This window comes from Grampus griseus, assembly GCF_964374135.1.
Source record: "Grampus griseus genome assembly, chromosome: 5".
Classification (NCBI taxonomy): Eukaryota; Metazoa; Chordata; class Mammalia; order Artiodactyla; family Delphinidae; genus Grampus; species Grampus griseus.
Window position 1 is genome coordinate 115,315,345 of NC_138998.1, and position 17,508 is coordinate 115,332,852.

The following is a 17,508-nucleotide window of genomic DNA, read 5'->3' on the forward strand; positions in this document are numbered from 1 at the left end:
TGTCTGTAAAAATCAATCTCCCACTCCATCAAAAAGAAGAAGTACAACCACCAACGCAAGAAAAGAAAACATAAACATAAATTTCCTCTACTTGGTAGTTCCTCCATCATCTTCCCATTCTGAGTTGTTTATATATTAAATATACACATTCCATGTACTTCTTTTGTAAGGGTGAAAGATAACAGGATTTTCAAAATTTGTAAGATAATTACAAAATTAAAAACTAAAATTTTAACTAGAAAGAGTTCAGAACATCTTTTATGCTGGAAAATAAAATATTCTGATTCTTAGTTCTATGGTTTATTTTTTCCTCTACATTTTCTCAATCCACATTTTTTCAAAAAAACAACTTCCCACAAAACTATGTAAGAGTACAATACTAATAATTTTGATGGCTGATATTCAACTGAAAACAGTTAATAGTCTTAATTTGGTCACTGAGTTAAAAAGTTCTTAAAAACATCTCTTTTCCTTAATAGATAATATGACCTCAAATAGTTAATTTTAATCAATGTTTTATGTCAGAAAACCGTATTTCGTTACCTTCACAAATGCTTATAATCATCATAGTCTAGATAACCATTTAGAAATTTAGCTAATTTCATGTTTTTCATCTTTATAATGAAAATAGTGATATTCATTCCTTATTTCTCAAGATTACTGGTAAAATTAAAGAACCTGTTGAATAAAAAAACAAACAAAAACAAAAACAGCAACAACAACAAAAACCAAATGCTTAAAAATGTTTCTCCATTCACACATTTTTCTACAAAAGTACCTGGGAATAGTCGAGACCAATATGCATGGCCTCTGATTACACCAATCTTCCATATCAGAATGTTTTTACAATGTATAATTAGTATATGCAGAACAATTACTCACACATTTAAATGGTAGTGAAATGTAATCTAAAAAATGTAAAGCTATATACTGATTTTAAGAACATAAAAGGAAACAATGGAAAACAACTTTAATTCCATCAGTGACCTATTTTGCTTGCTCTCTCTCCTAAATCAAGTGCTCTGATTGTAATCGAAGGATCAGGACAGGGACAGAGGAGGCAAAGGGCACTTGCAGTTCACACAGGGCAGGAGACTTGGACAAGAGGAATTTCTCCTCTACCCTCACAGTACAGATTTTCACATAACCTGAAGAGTGCAGCTACGACAACATCTCAAGAGTGCCTGAAAATGGCAAGGGGTCAAACCCCAATCATAGGTGCTTCAATCATTTTGTGAAATATTAAAACATTTATTCAATTCATATTAAGAAATCCCAAATTTTACACCGTCTCTATCCGAAGAACGTTCACAGAATTAATATATAAAAAAAAAAAACTGGAAGAAACATTGCAATTTCCTTTCCCACAGCAGAATCAAACAGTACAATATTTATACAACAAAACTAGTGAAAGAATAAACTAAATACATTTCTTAATTTCTTTAATGTAGCTTAAGGTGGTATAGTGGCTACCTTTTTTTTTTCTTTTTTTAATGAAAATCTCTTTCCTATTCTCTGCATCACGTTATGTAGGACCTTTAACAACATAACGTACTGGAAAATAATTAAAAATCATTTCCTAAACTAATTAGGTTCATAACCACCTCCCTGACTTCTCCCATTCATCTTGTGCTTAAAATTTTACATTACTGGCTTGAATTTCATCTCTGCCTGACACGTTTCAAGCAGTGAAACAGATTAGTGCCTCAGAACACTTTATAGTGTTTTGTTATCAATCAGGTTACGTTCCCAGCGATGCTTTCAGCAAAATGATCTTATTTGAATGAACTCTCATGGTCTGAAGTAAATAAAGCTGTAACCCACTGCTCTTGCATACTTTCCATTCATTTACTTCCTTTTTTTAAACTTAGACTTATAGCACGTGCCATAGAAAGAGCGCGTGTTAAATATTCCTGGAGTGTCACAATATGTAATACAATAAAACAGATTACAACCCTACCTTTCTTTCACAGCAGTGGTGCCAAGCACAGGTACACCGGAGCAATCAATTTGTTCTGCAGACAGTAAGGCTTTCACAGAATACTAATGGAAAATCTCTTTTCTTTCTCCTTTGCCTTGACTCCCCAATGCCCAGGTCCCGACCAATACAAGGAAGAGGGCGGTATGTCTTCTGCTGAGATAACCACAACTACTAATCAAGTCTACGTGTACAAGGGCACAGGATTAAACCTCCACCAAGCTTGAGTCAGAGTTTGAGAGCAGCTAAACACATGCACAGCACGGTCAAAATTAAACACACACACACACACACACTCATACACCATGCACAAACCATGAAAATACAGATGTGTCTACTTCAGTGAACTAATTCATCACACTTTTACCACTGATAGTTTTTTTTACCTCAGGGGCATAAAATTATCTCCCATAGAACTGAGGGCTTAGATTCAACGGTACCCAACAACAATTTTTTTTTTCCAGAAAACAAGAATCATGAACAATATTTTTTGCATTAAACTGTTCACTGTTTTTAAAAGAAGGCATTTTTCTAAATTGGACTATCCAATACAGTTTACATGGACTTACTCTTTCAAGTATTAATATAGGGTTAACAGACTCAGCAAGGATTCTTAAGAGTTTGCACTTAAAAAAGGGTATTATAATAGCTCAAATCCACTTATCCAAGAAAAACACGTATATTACCAATAGTGAAACGATATCTAAAAGATCTTCATTTATCTTTTAGTTTTTACATTAAATATAATCCCATGGTATTTAACAAATATTTTCAGTAATTTTCAAAAAATTACTTAAAAAACATCTTTAGCATTTTATAATTATGACGGCATGGTGGTATTTATGATCTCATTAATCCAGAGTTTTGAGGTTCCTTTCAATTAAGCATTTTCACTTGGTTTACTTTTCTTTTATTCGAAATATGAAAAGGTATGCCAATCATTGAGCAGGGTGATGACAGAAGTTGTTAAATATTTTTTAACAATATAACAATGCCTCATTTTTATGTGCCTGCCTTAATTTTCAAGTAACTCTTGAAAAGTACCGATAGTCAAAGGACTGCAAACTAAACAATAATTAAGAACAAAACACTCTGGATGACTGGAGAAAATTATGAGGAGGCTTTCTAAACCAGGTCTATTTTCATGTAAACAACTGCTTTAAACTGCTAAAATACACGTGTATTATTCTGCCCTCTTCCTTTTTCTAAAAAAAAAAAAAAACAGCAGAACAATTAAGAAATACTAAGCCTTCTATGAAGTATTGCAATAATGTTTAACCGAGACTGATGCATTTGTCCTTGACACACTGACCATGTCATCAGGCTACTGTCATGTGATATCATGTCATTTCCCCACCTGGCTAGTGACCTTGTCCTCTAAATGACCTAAAGCTTCCCTCAAGTAGCAGGAGGCCCCTCCCCGCTGCCTCAGCAAGGTCGTATGGGTCAGCGTGTCCTCATCTATAATCCACCACCATTTGTCAGCGGGGAGGCTGGAGAAGGCAGGCTTGCTACAAGGGGAGAATGCCCAATTAGGCAGCTGTCACACAAAGCATAGGCTGCAAAATTATCCCCTGTCAAAAGAAAGAGCAGCTGCGGGTGCCAGTTACAGCAACCTTTCAACCCTTTAGGTACTGGAAACTACACAGAAGTAAATGAAGAACAATTAGCGATAACAAATCGATGAATTAGGACAGTAAATTAGAAATTACTAGCAGGTGAGCTTGGGTCATACATGACATAAGGGCATACCAGACTCCATGCAAGGGCAGGGATGCGCAGAATCGCACTACCCATTTCCTTGCATGTCGATTTCCCCGCCAGCATTTTCTTCTGGCAAACCTAAAATCCTTTAAAATAGCCCTAAGCTAAAAGTGTATATACCTTTTTACTTTTCATGGAGGACCCAAACACACTGCTTCTTGACAGAAGAAAATCTTCCACAATATTAAATCTAGTCAATTCTAAACTGTTCCTCTAATACAATCCATCAGGCTATCCCCTGAAACTTAGTTATTTGTTGGCCACAAAGTCCAAAATATCAGTTCAAATAATCACACTTAAAATATCATATCCACCTTCCTGAAGTATGTGCCCTGGATCTACTCTGGTCACACGTACAGGGAGACATCTTCTTTAAGAAAGCAACAACCAAATTCTGAGGAAACGTATGTTAATATCATAATGTTGAAGTAAAGTTTCTCTACATGATGTGAGATGTGATTTTGTGTATAAAGGAATAACTGCAAGATGCGCTTCTATGTATGATACACACAAGAAAGTATCAACTATAAAATTAACTTCTCTGATTATTCTGCTCTAATCCTATAGAGGTGATATGCGTTAAGTCTCAAGCTTAGAAAGCCAATTTACTTGGACTCTTTCCAACTAATGTCTGGTACTTAGCACTCACAGCTAACAAAGGAGGAACAAAATGGGGAAACAAGTCCCACAGAGGAGAGGGAGGCCAATATGGCTATTGTTTATGGACATGGTTTCATTGTGCCTCAAAAAAGTCACGTTATGTTCACAAACAACTTTCTTAAAGTCCATTTTAAACTAAAACTGCTTTTCTTCCCCCTTAGGAAAAACACGTGTGTCTTTTTACACCAGTTCTTTGAAAGTTGAGAAACCTGAACGATATGTGCTATATTTTCTAAAGACTCAGGGCAAAGTGATTTACTATAATTCCAAATCACAAATGTAAAAGTGAGGCAGAGAAGGTGAGGTGATAAAGAAGCATTTTATTCAACCCTCCCCAACACATTATAAATAAATCACAGTTGCCAGCAGAAAAAGTTTCTGATTCCTACTTCCTAAACCAAACCATTTGATAAAATTTCCAGTAGATAAATGTTGTAGGGAGAAAACTTCTCCATTAAAAGTTTATCCAAGAATTTGATTTATAAATTATGTTTCACCCTGTTAAAAAACGGCCATTTATAAATTTTCTTAAGTTTAGAACGCAACCTTCTAAAAGTCAGACTAAGGAATTCAAAGTAATGGCATATAGACAGGAATGAAGGAGTTAATTCCTTTAGAATTCAGCTTTCATCATACACGGGTGACTATCTCTTTAAATAATTTAAATCCTCTCCATCAACTACAAAGCTGTTTTGAAGCCATTTAGCTTTGTTCTTTACATGTGTTCTAATTAAGAAATGACCTTGTCATCACACATACCAGAAATCCAGGATTATTTCCTACAGCAAAAATTCACAGAGCCCCCAGAAAAAGAAAAAGAGGGGGAAAAAAAAAAGACTTCTTCCTCAGTTCCTCACTAAAGGAAGTTGTTGGCTGGCTGAACGCTGAAGCAGTTTCACCGCATAATTTTTTGTTGTTGTTGAATGTCACAGGGCGGGTTAGTGTGACCTTGAGCTGCATCAGCAGCACAGCAAGGGTCGAGATGCCTGCAGGCGCCCTTGTACTGGATTTGCAAGACAAAAACCTTCAAACTGGCTGAAGGACATCTTAAATCTCTTCAAAGGTTTTCCGAACTAATCTGGGCTGCTCTTAGCAGGATCTGTGCCAGTGTGAGAAGCAAAATTAAAAACAAGGTCTTTGACAGGATGTTGTCTCCTCTTAACCCTTTCCCAAGCAAAACAGAACAAATCACAAGCATTCTGGAGACACAGTTTACCTAGAAGCATTCTTTCATAACAAATTATGTAAGCAAGCAATCACAAAGGATGAGGCAGCTATTAGTCCTTAAAACTAAACCCTCCCATTGAATTCGGGTGGAATTTTTTTCTGGCTCATATTTTTGTGTAGTGAATGGAAGACTTAAAAGAGTCTATCTGTTACCTTTTAGATTTGCAGCAAGTGATAGGTTAACATTAAGAGAGTATATTTCCATCAACATTAATGTCTTGCATTTTTTTAAAAGAACAAGCTTTTAGCTGGTTAAGTCACAAACGTCATGCATGTTGCATACAGCTTACTAAAATTAAAACAGGGAAAAAAATTACGTGATATGTTTACTAAATTCCTTATTCCTAGCATGATGAATACACTGGTAAGAGGGGGAAAAATCAGAATAGTGAAAGTGAACATACGTAAAACAAGATAAGGCAATCTCAGTCTTATTATAAGCAATCAGCAGAACACTTTTTTATTGTAATGTTACAGTATTTCCAATGCAGGCCAAAAGAGAGGGTATTAATACCAGCAGAGGGTGTGAGTCTTCCCTGCAATACCCTTAAAGTTTAATTTAGTAGCTACAGCTCTCAAGAAATAATCTAGGGGAACAAACAGCTATAATATTTAAAATGCAATAACTTAAAATTAGTGTATCTCCACCTTATGATGTTAGTTTCTCATCATCAGATATAAGACACGTCATAATTAGTTGTAAAGAGTATTTAGTGTAAGGTGTACCATGTATTAAGGTCCAACAGGTTGCAAATTATACCCATTTAAAAAAATAGACTGAGTTCAAGATTATGCTGAGTGGCAACCAAACTCACTTGAGTTCAGGTATGCCTTCCCAAATGGCGTACAAATGGGGTAGGAAGGAACACCCAGTAGGTATATGAGAGTGAACAGTACATGTGAATTTTTCTTTAGTCACTGTGCAAAAGAAGACAGAGTTTATGTGCTAAATGCTACGGCTCAAGTTTGTAAAAAGTACTCTAGGAACAGAGTGGGCTGTAACTAAGTTTTCAGCTTATCTGTGTCTGTGCCCTAGGTGGTGGTCAATGATGGTTAAAAAAAATGAGTAGGCAGAAGAGAATGGCAGTCACTCTAGGTTACAAAAACAGCACCTAAAGGCAGGGTATTGCTGAGTGTGATACAGGACGCGGTGGTCCAATGTGACTAGAGATTAGGCTGAAAACGCAATCAGGACCAAGGACTTTGAATCAAGGTCATGCCAAGGAGCTGGCCTTTATCTAGTGAGCAGTAGGTTTACGGGCAATGGTATGACTAAATGCATGTTAAAAGACAAAAACAAAAACAGAAGCTGTAGAGTTGTTGATGGCTTGGAGAGGAAAAGTAATTGAAGCAAATTAGTGCAAAGAAGAAAACACAGTCAAAATAAGGCAGGGGAAGGAGAGTTGAAGAAACAAGACAACTCTGAAAAACAATGAAGCTTGGTTTAAATATTTAGTAAGCAATTTATATCACAGAAATAGTGTTATAAAATAGGGTATTTTTAATACCACATTCATTAAATCAAAAAAGGAAGAAAAAAATTATGGTGACTCAAGCCCAGGTTTGTAAAACACTGTGGTAACATGACATAACGAATTTTCAAGAAAACTAAGAACTCTTGAGGAGGTATTCAACAAAGAGTCAGAATCAGAATTCTGTTGGAGATTTGAATTTTGTATATTTCAAATGGCAATCTTCATTAAGTATCGGGTAAGGATTCTGCTGATAAGGCAGCGACATGTACTTTTTCAGAACAGTGTGATGGCATAGCTCCCTTGGCTATAAAAGGGAGAGACCTGGCTTAAACCATAAGGTCGTTGTTGGAGCTCAGAGTTTCATCAACACTAATGAAAATAAAATTAACTAAGCAAACATTTACTGACTGCCTACTATGTTTAGGACACAGAATTAAAAAATAAAAAGTTCCCAACATTCTATCAGCTTTGTGCTTCTAGTTTATCACTCATAATGATAAATCCCCAAATTACAGCTCACACCATGACACCACACAATAAAAAGATAATGCGTAAACAGAATATTGAACTGTCAGTGAATTAACAAGAGTCTGAATGAGCAGCCATCTTGGTGTTCCCATGCAGCTGACAGGTACACACAATGCATTCCCAAAACTCTCCGGGGAAGAACCAGTAAGTACCCTTTTAATTTGAAGAGAGTCATCAAATAGTGTAAGAGACTAACTGTCCTGCTAAGACCTCAGAAAGAACTTAACGGAGTATCAGCCAAGGTAAGAAGGTAGGGAGTAAAAAAGAACAGGAGTCACTAGGGCCAAGTAACTGTCTACCAGAAAGCAGACAGCACTTTCAGAAAAGGAGAGCCAGCATCAGGGATCAGGCTGAGGCAAATGGAGGGGAAGGTCAAACAAAGGAGACCAGAAGAAAAGATTTCCAAGGGAAGACTTCTCACTCCCCTGAAAAAGATACAAACTTTACTTTGTGAAATAATTAAGAAAATGACCAAATCTCCAAACCCTCTGGAGTACAGAGAATCATCACAGAAGAAGTATTTGGAGGTTCACAAGTCATAAAAAGGATTAGCACTTAAAAGCCAAGGTACTCACAATTTTCACTGCAGCACTATTTACAACAGCCAGGACGTGGAAGTAACCTAAATGCCCATCGACAGATGAATGGATAAAGAAGATGTGGTACATATATACAATGGAATATTACTCAGCCATAACAAGAAACAAAACTGAGTTATCTGCAGTGAGGTGGATGGACCTAGAGTCTGTCATACAGAGTGAAGCAAGTCAGAAAGAGAAAAACAAATACTGTATGCTAACACATATATATGGAATCTTAAAAAAAAAAAAAAAAGGTTCTCATGAACCTAGGGGCAGGACAGGAATAAAGACACAGATGTAGAGAATGGACTTGAGGACACGGGGAGGGGGAAGGGTTATCTGGGACAAAGTGAGAGAGTGGCATGGACATATATACACTACCAAATGTGAAACAGATAGCTAGTGGGAAGCAGCCGCATGGCACAGGGAGATCAGCTTGGTGCTTTGTGACCACCTAGAGGGTTGGGATAGGGAGGGTGGGAGGGAGATGCAAGAGGGAGGGGATACGGGGATATACGTATGCATATAGCTGATTCACTTTGTTATACAGCAGAAACTAACACACCACTGTAAAGCAATTATACTCCAATAAAGATGTTAAAAGATAAATTAATTAAAAAACAAAAAAGCCAGGGTACTGACAGGGCATAACTAGGAATGATCTTACTGAGTATCCACAAATAAAATTACTTCTCCTTGAGTAAGCATCTCCTTCTTACAGCTGCCAAGCCAACACTGGTAATAGGTTCCAGCACATTCTATGTCTAGACATTAATAGAAGAGTGGGTAACATGATAGACCATGCAGACATATAAAAAAAAAAGGCAATTTATTAATACTAACCCACAAACACAAAAGCTAGGTTAAAACATTATTGAAATAAAAATACAGAATATTCTGTTGGCAATTAAAGTGAATTCCTGTAAAGCAGCAGTTCTCAAAGTGTGGTCCAGGGACTCCAAGGGTACCCATGATCCATTCAGGAGGAACGTGAGGTCAACACTATTTTCATAACACTAAACTGTTATCTGCTTTCCTGTCTCTTTCTCTCATAACTCTACAGTGGAGTTTGTCTGGGGCTACAGGATGTATGGCACTGTGTTGATGGCTACTGGAGTGCATCCTTGTGTACTTCTGTGTTTTAAAATTTTTCTCAGTTTAAATTTTTAATATGGTAAATATTGGCTGATATGACCCTCATAAACAAAAACTCTCTGGGGTTCTCAATATTTTAAGAGTATGAAAGGGTCCTGAGACAAGAAGTTTGAGAACTGCTGCTGAGCCGCAACAGTAAAGAAGTGCTTCTTGAGAAGTACAATCTTGGTTCTACTCTTCAAATGAAATCTCTACTTCCTGATTCTCAAGAACTTACATTATAACTATGACAGATAAACATTGTTCTCTGTGCAGAAATGCTTCCAAAACTCTGGTGGGAAAAGAAAAGCATGACCTTTTAAAAAGCCTACAGGGGATATGAAATATCTCCCATCTTTCCATAGTCAGTGCTATTCTGAATTTACACGAAGTAACGACTCCACAGATATTTATAAAGAAGCTGCTGTGTGTTGAGAGCTAAGGAGAGAAGGATAATTAAGCGATAAACTAGCCTTTTGTGGACCCAATCTTGTCAGGAAAAAATATAATCAGTGACATAATGAGATAGTACCATAAGAGAAGGTATGAACAAAGCGGAAAAAAGCACGGAAGGGCAAATTCTTGGGAAGAAGATGGGGTGAGAAGGCAGGCAACACTTTTTTTAGTGAAGGCACTCCACAGAGGTGGCATGTGAACTGGCTCTAACAAAGGTGAGGCTTTGCCAATTTGAAAAGAAGTGAAAAACATCCTTTAGGCAGTGGGAGGAGCATCAGTCCCAGCAGGGAAGCACAGCAGTACACAGTATGTTCTAGAAACTTTAGGTAATCCACTTAAAGAACACAAACTACAAGTAATTAGAAACTTTTATACAATTTGACAAAGTAATTTGATGTCTTTTGAATTTAATGATGAAAGATTTGGATGTATAATTTGTATGTTTGTTTCTTAATTTCCCATCTGCCAGAGATAGAAGCTTCTTAAAAACACAATAAAAGTGATTTACTAAAATAATGAAGCAAAAACAACAAAACAAAAACTCGCCCATCACCACAAATATTTCGAGAAGCTTAGTGGACAGACTGCAAGATGGCAGGAATGAGGGAGTAGCAATAGCGGGAGATAAAAGCTTCAAGCTAGAAGCTTGCATAGATTGTACTATCAACAATCTCTCTATTAAGTAAATGCAAAAGAGAAAATAAATAGGGTTTGAAAATTACTAGTAGTCTCTAATCTAGAATGGGGAGAGTCTAATTATCTGAATAAAGTGCATAATAAGCTCTACTGTTAGAATCACACCAATTTCAGATGTGCAAACCACAGGCCATGTGGTTGAAGGGCAAATGTACCAGAGAATCAAGGAAAATTATCAGGTTCAACACGGTTAATTTAAGTAAAAAAAGACTACGGTCTGTGTAAGAAGAGAAAGTGAATTGACACTTTAATCAACACATTTTAAAATTATTTTAATTACCTCATTTGAAACCTTTCATGGGAGAGGGAAAAAAACCTTAGTTGACCCAGAGGCTTGGTATAGTGGGAATCTTCCTCCCAGAATAATGTTAGTTATGTCAATTAAGGTATTAAGTAAAAGACTTAGGGAAAATCAATTCTTCAAAGACATCAAATTCAGAAAAATGTTAATTATATGAATGTTTCCCATTGTAATGGTAAATTAGGATTGATTAAAGAAGGTCTGTTATTTTTCTATGGTCATTATGCTACTGGGATCGTTGAATTATTTTGATCAAAGGAGTAACACAGCAAATTGGAGTTTGGGGAAGATCTAGCGCCTGTGAGAGACTGGAGCAAGGACATCAGTATGGAGGCTTAGCAGCATAAGAGCTCCAGATGAGAAAAGAACTCTGAACCAAGATGCTGGTCATGGGAAAGGAAACTAAAGAGTGGGTGGAAGCTATGTCGGAAACTAACGATGCTTCATTTGAGCTGAACACCCAAAGTTTCTTGCCCAGGTTGTCCACGAATCCAGGGAAACATCAGTGAGATAGCCAAGTTAGTTTACGGCAATTAACCCCAACCGCAGTGACTCACCCAGATTCTGGATTGATCTTGCTTTCACCAGTACCATGTCCTCATTGAAAACTTTGTATAGAAGTTTAAACACCTTTTTTAAAGTATTATTTCTTAAATTAAAAACCTTACTTTGAGGAGTGTTATATAAAGTTTGGGGAAGACTTTCCATGTTGACAATTAGCCTCACTTCCAACCTGCTAACCCAATCTGTTAGAACTCACCAGCCCACATTTTCATCTCTTCATATAGATACTATATAGGACATAAAAGTTTTAACACTTAAGACATCTGTTGAAATAGTCATCAACAACTTAACTGAACTAGGGAAAATTGTACAAAAAAGCACTCTTCTCAGTGAGAAATCATGAGCTATAACAAAAAAAAACTCCACTTAGAAAATGAGTATATTCAAGTGTTTTAAACTAAACTGATTTATGGTCAATTACCTAATTCTACCCAAGATATTAACTTTTGTATTATCGATATTTATCAAAATTAGCTAATAAACGTTACGCACTGAGGTGAACAGAGCACAGAAAGCACATGGAGTCCTCTAAAGTACAATAAAGGGTGATTTTATTTTGTGACTTAGATGGGGTGACTATTTCTTTCAAAAGGGGGAGCTATCAAGTGAGTAAGGGAAATCTTGGTCTAAGATACTAAGAAGCTTTATAAACACTTCATGTTTCATATGGTTTGCAATATTCAATTAATCAAATCCTTTTCCTTTTTTCCTAATCATCCTCTTTGGCCTCTCATTCAGGACATCACTATACCTAAAAATATAACACGACTGGTTTCAAAGTGGAGCTGTATGACAAACAAACTATAGTAAAACCTTATGAAATATATTAGTCCAGAGTCTTCAACTGTACTCTGTCGTATACTAGCTATACGACAGAGTACTGGACTCTGTATCTGAAGGACACTATCTCTGTCCAAAAGGACTAGATACTCCTTTTGGAGACTGACAGTCCACTGGCTAATGTAAGTTCTAGTGAACAGGTATTATATACTATGATGCAACATCTCCCAAACTTATTTGACCACGGGTTCCTCATTCAAAAGGAAAAACTGTTTAACAAAACACACTTTCGAAAAAACACACTTAACATATTCACTTTTAAAATCTTGAAATGTTTTAAAATATATATAAATGATATAGATAATCACTAATAATTCAACTTTAATTGCTTTCAAAGTTGTTCATTGTGTATTCTAAATAATCCATCTTCTATCTGGAAGAAAGATCTAGATTTGATCATTTTTCAAGGACAATTTATTGGCTATGTATATTTACCATCTGGCTATCTACAATTTATTTACCAACTGTTAAAAGTGGTTGGTGCTTACCACAAAACAAGGGTGATGAAAATTAAGAACAACAAACAAGATATAATTATATCTTGCTGGTCACAAGAATATGCATAATTATAATTTTCATTTTAACAGAATTAAAAGTTGACAATTGGGGTTCAATATCAACTATGTTTCAACAAATATAAAAGCAGATTTCAGACTATCAGACATTACCACATAATTATACCTGAATGAAAGAACTTTTAATATTTATAAATAAAAGTTAGGTAGATTTAAAATCTCAATTTAGAGGAAAAAATAATAAGTGATAATGTGAAAAATGACTAGCAACCAATAATTACTAATAGTTTTATAGCATTTTTATTTAATAAGTATAATGTTTTAAAGATTTCCTTGCTGAAATTACAAGAAAGAATAAGCAGAGTAATTAAAATAAGAGAGAAGTAGAATGATTAAAATAAAAACTTCATCACTAGATTTTCTGAACATAATCACAACAGTGAAGGAAAAGGAGTTAGTATTATCACTGTGCCAACCATATTATGCTTACAGGTAGAGGACAAATCTGGTTCAAAGTTGCCATCCCCCTTTTGAAACATCATGGCCCATTAAAACACCATGAATTTAGGATAGTCTATCTGCTATCTCTCTTCCAAACAACTAATTATGAGCACAATAATCAATCACTGTGGCTTTTCCCAGTTTACTTGTAGTTCTTCTGCCCATGCGTGAGCAGCATAAGGTCCAAGAGCTTAAGACATGACCGATTCATTTAGGTTGTAGCTATACCAGAAAACAAGCAAGTTAATCCAAGTAGAATTAGCCACTCACTCATCTCTTTCTGTTGCATTGCCCACCTACTTATGATAATTTAATCAGATTTTTAAATCATTTCTCAGAAATGCTGATACAGTATCATTTGCCCTGTAAGAGGTAACCATTTTATATAATTCAAAAAGTAATCACTGACTTATACTATAATAAGCCCACAATAACCAAATATCCTTCTATTTTTCCTCCAAACAATAATTAACTTTTTTATCTGAAATCAGATTGCTATTTTCGGTTTTCTATTAACTATCCATTTTCCCTTGTTTTTGGTAAAAACAAATTAAGCATCATCAACATAAATGCTATTCTTTCAAACATCTTAATCCCTATCTCCAGAAGTAATCTACACCTGTGAATTCTCAAGAATATTGCTTGTGTTTTTCTCATGGCATTTAACGTCTTTCTGCTGTTTGATTTTATTTACCTATCTATATTTATTCTTTCCCTGTAAGTTCCTTAGCTATGAGAGTGTATCCTATTCACTTAAAAAAACAAACAAACAAAAAACACTGCCTAATGAAGTAATTTGCACAGATAAAGCACAAAATACAAATCTGGTGATTATAAGCTAATTCGTAACTAAGAAAGGACTGTCTGAAATATATTAAAGTCACGATGATTAAGCCTTATGAACTCAGGAAAAATATTCTCACCATCCGTCTCCAAGGATTGAGTCTCTGCTTTCTGAGAAAGGAAACTGAGAAGGCTGTTGAAAAGTAGCTCTGATGCCATTTGGAGTCTTCAGATTCCCCACTCCTCCTTCAATCTAGTGTGTATCTTAAGAAGAGGAAAAAGATAGCTTGGCATCAATTCCAAACCAGATTCTGGAATATCTTTTGTGAAGTTCTGTAAACTTTTCTCAGTATCTTTTCTTGTTCAAGTACAATACAGAAAGAGTCATTTGACAGAAAAATATGGACTGTTTATGAAATATAAATTGATCACTAAAGGAAAGCAAAAGGTTTTTGGTTTCTAGATAATACATTTACTTGATAAAAGTAGATGCTTCAAGAAAACAAACTGTGAAAAAGGTTTATAGTTGCTAGGATGCACTTATTAACCTTTGTTAATTTCAAATTTCTATCAAACAAATTCAGTTAAGTTACATGTAAAAATTCTAAATCCTCCCAAGGATGTATTTCCAAAATTTTTTTAAAAAGGAAGAAAAAAAATAGCTAGTTTCTTTCATATTAAGCTTTGTCTGTTTCAAAATACTACCTATGTAACCTTCTCAGCACAAAATTCGGTAATAAATATCAAATGTTTTATGTCCATAGGAAGACTTGTACACCAATGTCCAAAGCAGTTTTATTTTTAATAGCCAAAAACTGGAAACAACTCAAATGCCCATCAACAGGTGAATGAATTATGGTATATCCGTACAATGGAATATTTACTATTCAGCAACAAAAAAGGATATATTATTGATATAAACAACAATATGGATGAATTTCAAAACAATTATGCTGAGTGCAAGAACCCAGACAAAAAGGAATACATAGTGTGTGACTCCATTTGCATAAAAATGTAATAAATGCAAATTAATCTACAGGGAGAGTAAACAGATCAGTGGTTGCCTGGGGATAGCAGGGTGGAAAGGTACAAGAAGAAGGGATTACAAAAGAGTATTATCTTAATTGTGGTGCTGATTTCATGGGCATACGTACACACATGTCAAAAGTTATCAAACTGTATGCCTTAAATATATGCAGTTTATTATATGTTAATTACATCTCAATGAAGCAAAAAGAAATCATATTTCTTAAAATGTTGTATACCCCTTGATGTAGCAATTCCAAGTGTAGGATTTATCCTAACTGGAAAAAAAAATAGAGGATATGTACAAATATCTAGCTATAAGCATATCATTATGTACTACATAGCCATTAAAATGTTATATAAGGTAATTAAGTTTCATGGAATAATATACTATATTATATATTAAGTGATAAAAATGGGAAACAACATTATGTTTAGCATAACTGAATTTTTGTTTTAAAATTATATAAAAATAGATATAGTAGTTATTTTTGCAGAACTGATTTTTTCTTTTCCTTTTTCCTGATTTATATTTTCTAGTTTCTTTACAATAAGTGCATATTACTTTTGTAATAAATAAAACAAATTAAAGGATGAAAATAGCAACAGCCTACCACTGTCCACTCCCTAGTATATGTATAAAACAAACACCCCTAGGATGTAGTGCACATTACAGATTTCTGGGTTATCATGTCACCCTCACCAGCGACCTAACAAACAATAGCGAGAAAAGGGCAGGTCTGACAGGATGAACTGGAGTCACAATTAGTAAGCTATATGCTTTACCAGTTACAATGCACTTCATGGACAAGACCTCACTGAATCTCCATAACTCAGTGAAACAAGCAGAGAAGGCATTACCCCATTTTATGAAGGAGAAACAAACAGTGTGCAGGGCTGGTTAAGTGTCATGCCCCAAATTATAGATCCTGGACTCAAACTGAACCTTGACTATAAATCCTGATAGGAATTCTGAGAGAGCAGGGAAAAATCACTTCTGATAATCTATAACTACAAGGCAGTACTTTACCCGTGAACTTAAAAATAACCATATTTACAATCAATTTAGTATTTCTATTAGAATGCGCCAGGGGCCTTGGAAATGTCCTAAATTCCCAGTCCCCAATCTCAGAATCTATACCCAAGACAACCCCATCTTGCCCCTTGTCAACATTATAATTGTTCAATTTTTAGTCACATTTCTTTCCTTCTTGAAAAAAACATGTATTACCTTTTGTTTTCAAGCTGGAAAAGAAAGTAACCATAACTATATTTATGGATGATGGGAGGAGTAACCTACAAGTTGATGTCAAAAGGTCTAACTTAATTTACTTTAAAATACCACCTTTTGGGGCTTCCCTCGTGGCGCAGTGGTTGAGAATCTGCCTGCCAATGCAGGGGACACGGGTTCGAGCCATGGTCTGGGAAGATCCCACATGCCGCGGAGCAACTAGGCCTGTGAGCCGCAACTACTGAGGCTGCGCATCTGGAGCCTGTGCTCCGCAACAAGAGAGGCCACGATAGGGAGAGGCCCGCGCACCGCGATGAAGAGTGGCCCCCACTTGCCACAACTAGAGAAATCCCTCGCACAGAAACGAAGACCCAACACAGCCAAATTAATTAATTAATTAAAAAACAAAAAGTTGCAAAATGTAATTTAAAAAAATAAATAAATAATAAAATAAAATACCACCTTTTTGGCTGTATCTTTTTTGGCACATGAGCAGACAAGAAATAGTCTCTAAACAGGCATATTCACCAAAGGAAACGACCAATTCCTGACAAGAGTAAAAGTAAATACCTCCAGAGGAGCTGGTTGGTATCTGCTGACAAAGCCTTGAAGCATAAGGAACCCTTCCTGCTACCACTCTTACCAGCACTCCCACGACAGTGAGAAACTTAAACAAAAGGTAATGACAGCTCTCATATACTGGGCAGTTACTATTAACAGACACTGCACTAAACCCTTTATATACAACCCTATGAGATGATGATTATAATCCTCATTTTATAGATGAGGAAACTGAGTTTAAGTTACCCCAAATCACAAAACTAGTAAGAACTTAAAGTGGAATTCAAACTCTGGTATATTTTACTTGAAAACAAGACAGGGCCTTGGCAGTTCTCTGGAGCTGACTTTTTTCTAGTACTACTGACTTTTTTCTAGTACTACTGACTTTTTTCTAGTACTACTCACTTACCAGAGTCTCAATTTGGGTAGTGCAAAACACCTGGCAATAGTACATAAAGTTCACGAGTCTACATTTTTCCATGCAGAGAGGAAAAAATATTCAGTGCCCACAGTTTATGTCTGATACTTTGCCACATTCTAGAATTGTTTTAATGGTTGGTCTCTATTAAAGCATTATTATAACCCTTTTGAGCTAAACATATGACCACAGGAAGGATAAATTAGAAGAATACTTAAATAAAAATTAGCAAAAGATAATATAAAATAAACCACTATCATAGATTATTA

General features: G+C 35.6%; 1 protein-coding gene across 1 annotated transcript in view; it reads right to left on the minus strand.

The window, feature by feature from the left end:
- Window positions 1-17,508, minus strand: part of NRIP1 (nuclear receptor interacting protein 1) — a 97,242-nt gene that overhangs the window by 39,308 nt on the left and 40,426 nt on the right. Inside the window, exon 3 of the transcript XR_014296743.1 lies at window positions 14,144-14,267. The gene's annotated coding sequence lies outside the window, so the exon portion shown is untranslated. The remainder of the gene's footprint in view (window positions 1-14,143; window positions 14,268-17,508) is intronic.